Consider the following 15564-nt stretch of genomic DNA (forward strand, 5'->3'; position numbering starts at 1 on the left):
GCCTGGGTGGCGCAGTCGGTTAAGCGTCCGACTTCAGCCAGGTCACGATCTCGCGGTCCGTGAGTTCGAGCCCCGCGTCAGGCTCTGGGCTGATGGCTCAGAGCCTGGAGCCTGTTTCCCATTCTGTGTCTCCCTCTCTCTCTGCCCCTCCCCCGTTCATGCTCTGTCTCTCTCTGTCCCAAAAATAAATTAAAAAAAGTTGAAAAAAAAATTAAAAAAAAATAAAATAAAATAAAAAAATAAAAATAAAATAAAATTCTTTAGTGGCTCCACATTACCCCCGCAGAATGAAATTTATGCTCCTTAGTTCAGCTTCAAGGTCCTCTCTAACCTGGCTCCTCCTAGTACTTCAATTTTCTCACCCACCATTCATTCACTGATTCCTTATGTTCTAGTAGTCAAATTGCTTATAGCCTGCCCTCATACTCACTGTGCTCTTTCACAAGTCAGAGCCTTTGCAATGCCCTTCCCACCCTTCTTCACCTTAATTACATTTATTTACCCTTCAAGATAACTCAGATATTCCTCATCCACGAAGCTTTCCCCTTACTCCCAGCCTTGTTCAAGGACTCCTGCATACTTATATCATAGCCGTAATTATATTAGATTCAACATATCTGTTTATGTATACATTTTCATCACGTAACTGCTCAAAGCAAAGATTACCATTTTGGTTCATTTTTGTATCCGCAGAGTCTAGCATCATGTCTAGCATATCATAAAAGCCAAACAAATATTTATTGACAAGAACTGATTTGAACGATTAAACCTCCTCTGTGGTAAGGTTAGAACCTTTTTTAAGGCTGAGAATCAAATGAAATGTACACATTTCTAGAAATAGTGAGTTGTGACTCATAGTTTGGGATGCAGCTATAAGGAAACCTTCTTGAAAAGTTGATTTAAACATGTTGAAGGTGAAAGACAAATCTTGCATTGGAAATGGCTACTGGGTAGGAAATAAGGAAACCTAAGAAACATCAATTAAAGGAGAGAAGGAGGTGAAGGAGGAGTGCAGCAGGCAGAGGTATTAGGACCTAAACTGGGCATGCTGGGGGTGAGATAGCAGGAGGGCCTTGTGATAGTATTTTCTAGTGTAAGGTCTTTGTTCACTAATAGGCAGCCTGGGTGTCAATAGAGAAGGACCCTGCACACTGCAAACTCCATAGTTCCAAAATGACCTTCTTTTCTCTACTCTTCACTTCCTGATGAAAGAGTCATAATAACTCTTTCAATGTTCTGGAGAAAAAAGATGAATTCTCACAGTATGAGTAAAGAAGATGGGTATTGAACTAATTATCTATAACTGTGGTTACTGCTCCTTCTGAGGGATGCAGGTGCCACAAGCATTGATGGCAGGGGACACCTTCTTAAAGAGGTCAGGAAAGGCTTCCCTGAGAATTCTCAGCTGAGACCTGGAGGTTGACTAAGAGTCAGCCAGGCAAACGATGGGGTGGGTGAAGGGGGAAGAAATATGTTTCATGCAGAGGGAAAATAATGTGTAGAAGTCTGAGGAAGGAAGATGTGAGGCTTATTGGAGAAAATAAATAGTGGTGAGGAGTGAATGGCAGAAGATAAGGCTGTGAAGTAGGCAGAGGTCCCATCAGACCGGGCCAGAAGGATTTTGTACTTTATCCCAAGAGCATTGAAAAGCACCTTAAGGTACAGAAGAATGATGTGATTTGTGTTTATAAAATATCACTCTTGTCCACCAACAGATAAATGAATAGCACCTGGGTGGCTCAGTCAGTTCAGTGTCTGACTTTGGCTCAGGTCATGATCTCACAGTTCATGGGTTCAAGCCCCATGTCTGTTTCTGTGCTAACAGTTCAGAGTCTGGAGCCTGTGTCGGATTCTGTGTCTCCCTCTCTCTGCCTCTCCCCTGCTTGTGCTCTCTCTCTCTCTCTCTGTCTCTCTCTCTCTCCCCCCCAAAAAAAATAAATAAATAAACATTTAAAAAAACAGATAAATGAATAAACAAAATCTGGTGTATACCTACAATGGACCAATATTAAGCCTTAAAGAGGAAGGAAATTCTGACATGCTACAATGTGAATGAACCTTCAGGACATCATGCTAAGTAAAATAAGCCAACACAGAAGGACAATTTTGTATGATTCCACTTATATGAGGTACCTAGAATAGGTACCTAGAATTCATTGAGACAGGAAGTAGAATAGTGGTTTACCAGGGCTGGGTGAAGACAGAATGGGGAATTATGGTTTAGTGGGTACAGAGTTTCAGCTTGGAATGATGACAAAATTCTGAAAATGGCTAGTGGTGATGGTTGTACAACATGGTGAGTGTATTTAATGCCTCTGAATTGGACACTTAAAAATGTTTTAAATGATCTCAAAGGACTCTGAATACCCAAAACAATACCCAAGAAAGAAAAACAAAGCTGGAGAGATCACACTTCCTGCTTTCAAACTATGTTACAGTAATCAAAACAGTATGGTACTACCATATGGACCAACAGAACAAAATACAAAGCTTCCAAATAACCCTCCACCCCAATATATGGTCAGATGATCTTCAATAAGGATGTCAAGACTATGCAATGGGGAAAGTTGCTTCAACATATGGTGCTGGGAAAATGGATATCCACATGCCAAAGAGTGAAGGTGGACCCTTACCTTACACAATATGCAACAATCAATTCAAAATGAATTAAAAACCTAACTGTAAGACCAAAAACTATAAAACTCTTAGAAAAAATACACAAGGAAAAACTTCATGACATTGGATTAGGCAATTATTTCTTGTATGTGACACCAAAAATACAGGCAAGAAAAGCAAAAATAGGCAAATGGAACTACATTAAATTTAACTTCAGTGCATCAAAGGAAACAATCAACAGAGTGAAAAAGCAACGTATGGAATGGAAGAAAATATTTGCAAATCACATATTTGATAAGGAGTTAATGCCATATATATATATGTGTGTGTGTGTGTGTATATATATATATATATATATATATATATATATAACTCCTATAACTCAACAACCAAAAAACAAGCAGCCTGATTTAAAAATGGGCAGAGGGAGTGCCTGGGTGGCTCAGTCAGTTAAATGTCTGACTTTAGCTCAGGTCATAATCTCATCTCATGGTTTGTGGGTTTGAGCCCTGCATTGGGCTCTGACAGCTCAGAGCCTGGAGCCTACTTCAGATTCTCTGTCTCCCTCTCTCTCTGCCCCCTCCCTGCTCATGCTCTCTCTCTCAAAAATGAATAAACATTAAAGAAATTAATAAAAATAAATTAAAAATAAAATAAATAAAAATTAAAATGGGCAGAGGACTTGATTAGGCATTTCCCCCAAAGAATATATTCAAATGATCAAAAACACATGCCCCTGAAAAGATACTCGGCATCACTAATGATCAGGGAAATGCAAATCAAAACCACAATGAGATATCCCCTCATACCTGCTAGGATAACCACCATCTAAAAGGAGGGAATTCACAGAGTTAGAACAAACAATCCTCAAATTTGTATGGAATCAGAAAAGACCTTAAATTGCCAAAGTAATGTTGAAAAAGAAAACCAAAGCTGGAGGCATCACAATTCTGGATTTCAAGCTGTATCACATAGCTGTAATCATCAAGACAGTATGGTATTGGCACAAAAACAGACACATAGATCAACAGAACAGAAAAGAGAACCCAGAAATGGATGCACAAACATATAGCCAACTAATCTTTGACAAAGCAGGAAAGCATATCCAATGGAAAAAAAGATAGTCTCGTCAGCAAATGGTACTGGGAAAACTGGACAGCAACATGCAGAAGAATGAACCTGGAACACTTTCTTACACCATACACAAAAATAAACTCAAAATGAATGAAAGACCTAAATGTAAGACAGGAAACCATCAAAATCCTATAGGAGAAAACAGGCAGCAACCTCTTTGACCTCAACTGGAACAACTTCTTACTTGACAGGTCTCTGGAGGCAAGGGAAACAAAAGCAAAAATGAACTGTTGGGATCTCCTCAAGATAAAAACTTCTGCACAGTGAAGGAAATAGCCAACAAAACTAAAAAGCAACTGATGGAAGGGAAGAAGATATTTGCAAATGATATATCAGATAAAGGGGTAGTATCCAAACTCTATAAAGAACTTACCAAACTCAACACCCAAAAAACAAATAACCCAGTGAAAAAAATGATCAGAAGACACTTTTCCAAAGAAGACATACAGATAGCTAAAAGATTACATGAAAAGATGCTCAACATCACTCATCATCAAGGAAACACCAATCAAAATCACAATGAGATACTCACCTCACACCTATCAGAATAGCTAAAATTAACAACTCAGGAAACAACAGATATTGGTGAGAATGCAGAGAAAGGGGAACACTTTTGCACTGCTGGTGGGAATGCAAACTGGTGCAGCCACTCTAGAAAAGATCATGGAGTTTCCTCAAAAAATTAAAAATAGAGCTACCCTATGATTAGGCAATTGCATTACTAGGTATTTATCCAAATACTGATTTGGATAAGGGGCCCATGCACCCCAATGTTTATAGCAGCTCTATCAACAATAGCCAAACTATGGAAAGATCCCAAATGTCCATCAACTAATGAATATATATATATATATATATATATATACATATATATATATATATATATACACATATACACATACGCAATGGAATATTACTCAGTGACCAAAAAGAATGAAATTTTGCCATTTGCAACAACATGGATGGAGCTATAGTATATTATGCTAAACGAAATAAGTCAGAGAAAGACAAATATCATATGATTTCACTCATATGTGGAATTTGGGAAACAAAACAGATGAACATAGAGGAAGGGAAGCAAAAATAAGATAAAAACAAATAAAAACAGAGAGGGAGGCAAACCATAAGACACTCTTAAATACAGAGAGCAAACTGAGGGTTGCTGGAGGGGAGGTGGGGGGGGATAGGCTAAATAGGTGATGGGCATTGAGGACACTTGTTGGGATGAGCACTGGGTGTTATATGTAAGTGATGAATCACTGGGTTCTACTCCTGAAACCAAAACTACACTGTATGTAAACTAACTTGAATTTAAATAAATAATTTTTTTAAAAGGAGGGGAAAAAAGCAGAAAATAAGTGTGGGCAAAGACATGGAGAAATTGGACCCCTGTGAACTGTCAGTGGGAGTGTCAAATGGTGCAGCTGTTGTGGAAAACAATACAGAGATTCTTCAAAAAAAAATTGAAAATTGAACTACCATATGATCCAGCAATCCTACTTCTGAGTATACACCCAAAGGAATTGAAAACAATCTCAAAAAGATATTTGTACACCCATGTTCACTGCAACATTTTCCACAAAGGCCAAGAGATGGAAGCAACTTAAATGTCCATTGATGGAGGAATGGATAAAGAAAAAATATATACATATCATGAAGTTTTATTCAGCCTTAAAGGAAAGAAATTCCTTAAAGAAGGAAATTCTGGGGGCGCCTGGGTGGCTCAGTTGGTTGAGCGTCTGACTTTGACTTGGGTCATGATCTCACAGTTCGTGGGTTCGAGCCCCGCATCAGGCTCTGTGCTGACAGCTCAGAGTCTGGAGCCTGCTTCAGATTCTGTGTCTCCCCCTCTCTTTCTGCCCCTGCTCATGCTCTGTCTCTCTCTCTCTCTCTCTCTCTCTCTCTCTCTCTCTCTCTGTCAAAAATGAATAAACATTAAAAAAAAAGAAGGAAATTCTGTCATATGCTACAACATGGATGAAACTTGAGGACATCATGTTAAGTTAAATAAGCAAATCACAAAAAAAGAAAAATATATACTGCTTGATTTCACTTATATGAGGTATCTAAAGTAGTTGAATTTCTGAAAACAGAAAGTTGAATGGTGGTTGCCAGGATCTGGGGGAAGGACGAAACGAGGCGTTGTTGAGGAGTCAATGGGTTCAGAGTTTCAGTTTTGCAAAATGGAAAGTACTAGAGATCAGTTATACAACAATGTGCATTCAGTTAACACTATTATACCATACACTTAAAAGTGTTTACAATGGTAAATTTTGTTATGTTTTTTACCACAATTTTTTAAATAGTTAAAATGGTAAGTTGTTTTCCCCCAAAGCTCTACTATGGAGTGACCAACTTGGCAAATCACTTTGTGAGAAAAAGTCATTAAATCCTCATTTCTATTAAAAAAGATTAAATTAAAAAAGAATTAAAAAAGAAAAAAAAAGCCATCACTTTTTCTACAGGATGAATTCAAGGGAAAGAAAAGATTAAGTGTTTGGTAGGTCCAAGCAAAAAGATGATGGTGGCTTATACCAGAAGAGTTGAGAAAAGTGGACAAATTAGATATATATTTTGGATGTGTCTCCTAAGTGAAAATGTGAATTCCTAGAGGGAATGAGCACCATATTCTTTTTGTTTTATATCCGTACACTGTATTCATAACAAATATATCATAAATATTGATACATCACCTCTAGGAAAGTTGCTACAGAAAAATCATGCTTTGACACATAGAAATGAGGATTTAATGACTTTTTCTCACAAAGTGATTTGCCAAGTAGGTCACTCCATAGTAGAGCTTTGGGGGAAAACTGAGGTCTTCTCTATAAAATAGGAAGGTTCTCTGGTCTGCCTGTTGGAGTTCACAGGCTTTCATTAGGTCAAGGGAGATCCTATGGTAGAATAAAGAAGGAAGAGCTTCTCACCTCTGAGTGAAGGGGTGGCTAACAGATGCAGTAGCTAAATGATGTTGCAAGGAAACAAGTAGAAGATAGGTTTGTGAGCTAAACCTGCCATGAACAAGATCAGTTCTTCTCCCTGCATGTCACAAAGAGGTCATCAAAATATGGAATGCCTACTGTGTTAGCCAATCAGATGAGGACTAGAGAACAAGGACAGAGAGAGGAGTGGCAAATGGTGGTCCTAGAAATCCCAGGAGGGAGAGGGAATGGAGGGGTTGGCACAGGGAGCCCAAAGGTTTTTCCTAGATCAAATAAAATACCAGGAGGGGCTGCAGATTTATTTGAAGGCTTCATCTTCCTTATGTGACACCATGCTTCTGACTTTCAGTATTCTGAAAAAGAATCCAAGAAAATATATATATAGGTTTTTCTATATATACATATATACTGTATATGCTTTTGTATAAGTACGTGTATAGTTTAAATCTGCTTGTTCAGGTTATATATCTGCTTATGTGTATGGTATGCCTGATAGCCACACATGAGGGACAGTGCGTCTACAGAGGTTGGTATATAACAGTGTGTGTATGTGTATGTATTAGGCAGGGATGTGGGGAAGTTAGGGCTTTGAGCTGACATTTGACTGCGTTTCTGGGCAAGAAGAAAAGCAAAGTGAGCACATCCTTGCTGGCAGCCCTCCAGCTACATCATGATGTCAGCCATAATCTTGCCACTCTCAGCCTTCTTCACAGTCCCCTCACCCTGCTGATGGGGATGATAATCCCCATTAGCCACTGTCTGATTAACCAGGCTGAGGTATCTGTCTCCCAAGGAGGGAATTGAGTGGGGGAATCCCTATAGGTAGCTCAGCAATAGAGAGGAGAGATGGATACCAGGGGAGCTAAGCCACAGGCAGCCGATGCTTCTGGCTACCAGGTGCCTTTGTCTCTTACCCCCAAAGACCATTCTTTTAATGATGAGACACTTAATTCCATAAGTTTTAGACTCAGAGACAGGATTGCTACTTCTCTTCATTCAAGATCTCCCATTTCTCCCCAACTCAAATTCTCTGCCTCAGCCTGCTCTTTGTCTTCTGAATACACCTGGAGATTTCCTGCCTCCAAGTCTCAGCTTGTTCATTTCCTACCCCAGAATACAGCTCTACACCAACACCCTCATTTCCAAACACTGTGTCAGTTCCCTTCCTCCTAAAAGCCTTCTCTCACCACCCAGGTAAGAGTGAGTTCCCCTTCTTCAGAACTCTTCTGGTCCTTGTTCCCGTCATTCAACCTCCACTGGCCATCTGCGTCTCAAAGTTAGGGTTAGTTCCCTCCATGTGAATGCATCACATTTCTTCAAACTAGATTATAAACTCAGCTCTCTCATCAAATACTCTGGTGTGCCCAATCAGAGGCCCTGCTCTCACTGTTTTCTTAGTCCTATTAAGTGTCCATAGGGTATGTTTCAACCCGATAACCCCCAGTGTCTGTTAAATTGCCCTTAAAACACTGGTGTAACAAAATGATAAAACAAAACACACCTTCTGACCATACATGGCCCATGAACAATTTGTAACCCCTGACCTAAGCCAAAAACTAATCAACTGAGGGTTTATTTTTCTTATTTAGGATATTTCAGGAAGACCAGAGTCTTCATTTATTAAGTTCTTTACTCAAAGTATTAAATCTCAACAAACTTCTTTGGAAAATCATTTGTAGGGTTTTGGTTTTGTTTTTGTTTTTTTTTTTCAGTCTACAAAATCACCTCTTGGAACAGGTGAATATTAGTTTGGGAGCCAAGATCCTGGGTTCTATCCTTAGTTATCCATTATGCTTAACTATCTCAGGGTTGATAGGCTAGTTTTGGAATGATTTGAACCCTCTGCATTGTTCTCCTTTGAGCTTCCTGATTTTCTTTTCCTCAAGCATCTCTCTTAGGGGTTAGCCTGGGTAACAACGTCATCTTACTGCTGGAACTCTTACTCCGGACACAAAAAGCAGTCAGGATTCATTAAGGATGAAGTTTCTGATATCAGAAATGTAAGCTTTCCTTTCAATGAGTCAATGCTACCTCCTTAGGAATCTGAACTGGAAACCCTTGGGGGTTGTGGTTACGCAAGAAGATTCTAAGTCTGCCGGGGGGCATAGCTTTTCATGTAGACAGTGATACTGAAGACTATTGGGCAGACAGGCAAGAATCCTCCCTCATGGGAATTCTGGTTTATTTCAGGCTGTCAAGGTCCAGAGTGGAAGTGACCAGGGTTTTCTGAGCAGCCCAGGTTAGGAAACCCCACTCTGTAGGGAGACCTTGTCAAAGGACCTCTATGTTATATCTGTCTTGACTTCAAACTGTGCTTGAGATTACCTTTTGCTTCACACTAACACATCACCTGATGGTAAACTCTGTCTAGAGTGGTTCTACTACTGTGACCAAGACTGATCTCCTCCACTGACTCTGAATTCTGTCTAGCTCTATTCCCTTACTATGATGAATATACAAGTACTTGCCTCTTCCATACTTCTTATGTTACCTGCAAGTCTGCAGTGCACCTACCAAACACAGCCCCCTGGCAGCCTCCCTGGATCAGAACAAGGAATAGAAAGTGACAGAAGACTGAAGCTCTCCACTTTACCATTTACATAGTTCTGATCAAAAATTGAGTAGCATTTGTAGCGAGGAGAGCATAAAGAATAGACTTATCAAATCACTATGCTGTACACCTGAAACTAATGTAACATTGTGTGTCAACTATACTTTTAAAAAATCAAATAAAGGAACAAACTGATAAAACTATTATTATTTATAACTAAAATAAATAAGAATTTATAATAATCCTTTACCCTTCCATAGGACTATTAGAATTTACAAAGTGTTTTCATGTGCATTGTCATTTGATCCTCACATATTCCTGCAAAATGAGGGGAACTGGTATTTCTATTCCTATTTGACAAATAAGGAAATATGCGCATTAGAGAAGTTGATTTGCTCAAGTTTACACAATTAATAGGTGGTATAACTGGAACTCAAACTTAGGCTTTCTTGTTTTAGTTTAGGTCTAAAGACATTTTTGAAGTATCTTTGGTGTTCATTTATCCTTCCTCTTTCTGCTACCTGTAACAGGTCCAGACAGGGGTGGAAGATCACAGTGCTCTATGAGTGATCCCTTATGTTTGTACTCCATCTGGCTTTTGTCTCAGTGGATTTGACTAAGTCCATGGTAGAATATTGGCTGTTTCCAGGCATGTAGGCTCAGTGTGTCCAGGTAGAGAAGATTGTTGACTTGCTCATTTATTGCTTCAAGCCTGGGAGCCTCTCCCAACTCTTCAGCCCCAAGAGGCCTCCTACAATAGAGAACATTCACTGATATGGGGATTTACACAACTTCAGATAGTGTGTTTGGTGCCAGTGACTTGGCTGGTTAGATTGAAAGAAAGGGGCTGACTTCTAGCTGTGTGGAAACTGCATAAATGAAGTTCCCATGAGCACACCCTCTTCCTACCCTTGGGCTTAGCTGTGTCTAACAGGAACAAAAGAAAGAGATGCGAGGCACAGATCTGTCCCCCTTCCACCCTGGATTCAACAAAGCCATAGCAGGGCTTGGTCCTAGCCCTATCACCACCTGACCTGGGATGTCATCATCAGAAAGTTCCCATTAAGCATCTACCAGTAGGTCAGAGGTGAAGAGTCATTTCTGCAACACCATGCCCTTGAGCAGCTACCCAGGTTTTCCTGTTTTGCAATATCATGGGGTGATTCTAATTATCCCCTGGGGGAGGGAGGTTGGTGAAGAAACAGGAAAAGTGTTAATAAATTCTCCAAAGCTAAGTATATTAAAATTCACATTGACTTAAAAATAAGTATATACCATCTGGCATTTTTAGGAAAATGGAGAAGGGTTGGATCTGGGGAAGAAGAATTGCTAAGTGGCACAAAAACAGGCTATAACTGCTCCAAACAGATGTGAGTCACTCTAAGGAGCTCAGTCTTGCGTCTTTCATTCCAAAGCCCTGAGCCACGCAGAGTTGGGAGCAGAGTTGGAAGCAGAGTTGGAGAGCAGCCAATCCCAGAAAACTGGGGTGGGGAAGGAAATACAGTGGGGAGGTTTCTGAGCTGGTCTCCAGGGAACAAAAGGAACAATGGAGAGAGGAGGGGCAGAGGAAACTCTTTACCACCTGGTGTCCTGTCACCAAGAAGACAAACTTGCTTGGACTTTGGTCCCTTAGCATCTTGATTAAATACACATTGCACTTAGACACCTCGGTGAGAAATAGAAGGACATAGTGATTAGGAGCACAAAATCTGTAGCCAGAATGCTAGGTTCACATTTTGGCTCTGCCACTTACTAACTTGTGACCTTGAGCAAGTCACTTAACTTCTCCACCTCCATTTCCAAACATGGAACTAAAAAGAGTAACTACTTGATACAGCAGTAAGTAGGACAAAACAAACACCTAGAAGAGTGCTTGTGCTCTAGGTTAATGAAATATAAATGTTGGTTACTGTTACTACCAGGTACAATGGAGAACTACAGTGGAAATGAAGCCAGTGTCCTAGAGCAGCTATAGTCTACAGCACAATGCATTTAAGACAGAAATTTGTTCTAGAAACACGAAGAGTTACTAGCAGATGTAATTATGACCGTCACCAGTAGATGTAATTATGGCAGTCGGGGCTTACTGTAGGCCAAGGTCAGGCTACCCCATTGGAACAAGCTAATATAGCTTCAGAACTATGACTTATAGCCTAACCAGGACACTTCTTCTACCAGACCCTGAGGAAAAATATAAAGGAAAAAATAAGTCCTATTCTACCTTTAAGAAAGGCAAGTCATTCAAAACACACTAAGTACTTATTCTTTTGTTTTTTTAATGCTTATTTATTTTTGAAGGAAACAGAGAGACAGAAACAGAGTGTGAGCAGAGGAGGAGCAGAGACAGAGGGAAACACAGAATCTGAAGCAGGCTCCAGACTCTGAGTTGTCAGCACAGAGCCTGACCCAGGGCTCGAACTCATGAACTGCAAGATCATGACCTGAGCCAAAGTCAGACGCTCAACCAACTGAGCCACCCAGGGGCCCCACTAAGTACCTATTCTGCATAAAATATTCTGATAGATGTTATTGAAGTTAAAATGAAGTAAAGATCTGTTTCCTGTCATTCTGGATCTTATAATCCCATTAGGAAGTCAAGGTCAACACTAATACTGATAAAAGTACAGAATCTACATCATAATTTCTCTATTTGCCCAGACTTTAATTTAATGCCCAAATTCTGTAGCAGCTCACTCTTTCCCAAGGGTCCTTCTGGATTCAATTTTTCATTAAAAGTTTTGTTTGCTTTTTAAAAAACATATGTTCTAATATTACAAATCACTCTGAATTGTTTTAGAAATCAGAAGATCAAAAATATTAAAACATTATCTAGCATAGTGAAATAGCAGTACAAGAGAAATTACCCTTGGAGGCTCACAGAATCTTTGAGTTAAGGGGAACTTAGAAGTCATGAACTCAACTTTTCTTCCAGAGTAGTACCCTCCTGGAAGATCTCTGAGACATGGACCCCAGCATTTTCTTGAGCACAGTTACAGACCATTTCTGTTGAGAATCAGCAATGTTGGAAAATCTTAGAGAAGAAATTCATCTCACATAAACCATCATCCTTAATGATCCTACTTCTGCCATTTGAGTGACATAGAACAAGCCACATACCTCTTCCTCATTTGACAGCCCATGAGATATTTGAAGGCAGTTATTGTGTCCTTCAGAAGCCTCAAAGCTAAACATTCCTAGCTGCTGTGGCCTTTCATCCTGTGGAGCAGAGCTCAGAACCCTCATTATCCTCTGGCAGATGAATGCCAGTTGACAAGCTCCTTCTCAGAACATTGTGCCCTGTACCACACATAGTGTTACAAATATGAACTGGCCAACACCAGGTTTCCCAGGCCATATACTCCCTGCAACATCAGATCACTCTCTGACTATTAGTATAGCCCCAGAGGTTGCATCATCTGTTTCAGCAGCTATTTCTCACTTACGGCTTTTATATAGTTGACTTAACTTCACCATATTGTTTCACATGAACTTTAGTCAAAACAGGCCTGTACCATGCAATAGATTTTTCAACCAAAAGTATGATCATTATATCATTTATTGATGCTAAATCTCTACTTATTGGTTTTAGTCTATCATTCCAGGCAGACCATTTTTAATATTTATATTGTTATCTACATATTAGAAATAGATTTCAATCTATTTCTGTTAGCTATCTTTCCTGGCTTTCTATAATCTTTTCAGACTTCAAGATCACTAATAAAATTCAATGTGGTCTTGAACTAGTCATTTCTCCTCTTTAAGCCTCAGTTTTCTCATCTGTAAAATAATAAAGGGGCAGGGAATGATTTCCTGGGTCCCAAGAAATTTCAATATGTCTTGTATAAATTCAAATGGCCAGCTGGTAAAAGGCTGAGAAGGGGGGAAAAAAGAATGGAGTGATCACTTTCACTCTGGGGTAACTTGCTGAAATAAATTGTGAGTATTAATTTAATGTGTCAACTTGACTGGCCTAAGGGTTGTCTTATAGCTGGTAAAACATATCTGGGTATGTCTGGTAGAAGGGATTAGCATTTGAATCAGTAGACTGAGCAAAGATCTACTTCATCAATGTGTATGGGTGTCACCCAATCTGTTGAAGATCTGGATAGAACAAAAAGTCAGAGGAAGGGCAAATTCTCTCTCTGTTCATGAGCTGGGACATCTATCCTCTCTTGCCCTCGGACATGAGAGTTCCTCGGACATCGGTTCTCAGGCCTTCGGACTCCAACTGAATTATACCATGCGCTTTATGTCTATCCAACTTACAGATGGCAGATCATAGGACTGCTTGGCCTCCATAAGTCTGTGAGCTAATTCTTATTATACACACACACACACACACACATTATATTTTTTTCTGAAGAACTCTAATACATAAATTCTGTGTTCAAACGTGTGGATTTCAACTTTGAACCTCAGGCATTCCCTTACAGAAATTAAACTCTGAAAACAACATGGTGGATACCTTCATTCATAGACATTCTACTTTTGCATAATGAAAAAGAAAAGCTGTGAAAGAGAAAAGCTGCAACAAAGTTTAGGTATTCATCAATTTAGCTGCAATAAATTCAGTTCCCAAATTCTGTATGTTAACTAAAACTTCTTGATGAAATATCAGTCTTATACTCCTTTTAGTGAAATCAGTGCTAAATATTATGTTTTTATACTTGGAAATTTACGCTAACATAGCCCAATAAGATAATTTATGAAAGATCTGTTACCATAATGTATCCACTCCCATTAATTTTGCAGCATCCTTTAGCCCTGTAGCCAAGAGCAAAAACCTTTCAGTATAATCTGGATTTACAAGATAAATTTTTAAATAGTCAAAAATAATCCACCTTTCACCCTGCCACACCTAACTTCTTCTATGGGGGAATAAAAAATGCTTAAAGGCTTGGATGAGGCTCCTGGCTGGTTCAGTTGGTAGAGCATGCAACTTTTAACCTCAGGGTCATGAGTTCAAGCCCTGCATTTGGCATAAAGCTTATTTTAAATGAACAAATGCATGCATGAATGAATGAATGAATGAATGAGTAGCTTGAAGACATTCCAGTCAGTGTTGTACCCACCCTCCCCTACATGTCCTCCGTCTTTTGCCATCTTCTGCCAAGGAAGAATGGAGTCAGCATTAGCCTGGCTTTCCTCACATTTCACTAGGCAGATCATCAGTGACATCAAGCAGCCTTATCTCCCATCCTTTGAAAGTTCTATTACTCTAGTTGCTTTTCTTCAGAAGTTCTCATCATCCAAGCACAACCCCCTTTGACAACATTATTAAATTTATCTAATCATCCAGTTAGTGTTAAACACTGAACTAAAATGCAAGGATCTGGAGCACCTGGGTGGTTAGTCAGTTGAATGTAAGACTCTTGATCTTGGCTCAGGTCATGATCTCATGGTTTGTGGGATTGAGCTCCACACAATCTGTGCTGACAGCATGAAGCCTGCTTGGGATTCTCTCCCTCTCTCTTGGCCCCTCTTCCGCTAGTGTGTTCTCTCTCTCTCTCTCCCTCTCTCCCAAAAATAAATAAATAAACTTAAAAAATAAAAAATAAATAAAATGCAGGGATCAGAAGGAAATCAAAGGCAGCTTTTCTATAACAGGATGGGACTGAGGCCACCATCAGAGTCAATAGTGAATAAGCTTCAAGTTCCAGCATCACTGACTTACTATAAGACCTTGGAAAGCTTACCACTTCTGTCTTAAATTTTTTCTTCTTAAAGACTAATGTTTTACTATTTCTTGCTTGTAGATCATTTTTTAAAAATATGGAATGCTTCACGAATTTGCATGTTATCCTTGTGCAGGGGCCATGCTATTTATAGAGCATTTAAAAATAATAAATAACTATCATGTTTTTCTGAATAAAACAAACAGAAAAACTTTGAAAACAGCTAACTTCAATTTCCTAAAGCGTTTATGAGATAAACAATATAAATGCCAAATGCCAGCTGTGGGCACACCAGACACTGGGAAAGGTATGAGTGGATAGGATTATGCATGCCCTGTGGAGCAGCCAGTGATTCAGAAATCCCCACCAGAGAGGAGGATTAGAAGGTCTTAAAAATGCTTATATCTTACATTAGGATCCCCAAATCTAACAAAATATGTACAAGACCTATATGAGGAAAACTACAAAACTCTGATAGTGAAATCAAAGGAGAACTAATACGTGGAGAGATCTTCCACGTTCATGGATAGAAAGACTCTATTTTCAAGATGTCAATTATTCCCAACTTGATCTACAGACTCAATGTAATCCCAATCAAATTCCTAGTAAGTTATTTTGTAGATATTGACACAGTGATTTTTTTTCT

General features: G+C 39.3%; 1 long non-coding RNA gene and 1 pseudogene across 3 annotated transcripts in view; both read right to left on the reverse strand.

Moving 5' to 3' along the window:
* LOC109501407 overlaps window positions 1–15564 on the reverse strand; it is a 54080-nt gene that overhangs the window by 32071 nt on the left and 6445 nt on the right. For all 3 annotated transcript variants that reach the window (XR_006600444.1, XR_002743729.2, XR_002743727.2), the window contains exons 3-4: window positions 9765–9994; window positions 6678–7045 (exon numbers count right to left, since the gene is read on the reverse strand). This is a non-coding gene — a long non-coding RNA (uncharacterized LOC109501407). The remainder of the gene's footprint in view (window positions 1–6677; window positions 7046–9764; window positions 9995–15564) is intronic.
* Window positions 15010–15105, reverse strand: LOC111561557 (annotated as a pseudogene).

Source organism: Felis catus, chromosome B4, assembly GCF_018350175.1.
Source record: "Felis catus isolate Fca126 chromosome B4, F.catus_Fca126_mat1.0, whole genome shotgun sequence".
NCBI lineage: Eukaryota > Metazoa > Chordata > Mammalia > Carnivora > Felidae > Felis > Felis catus.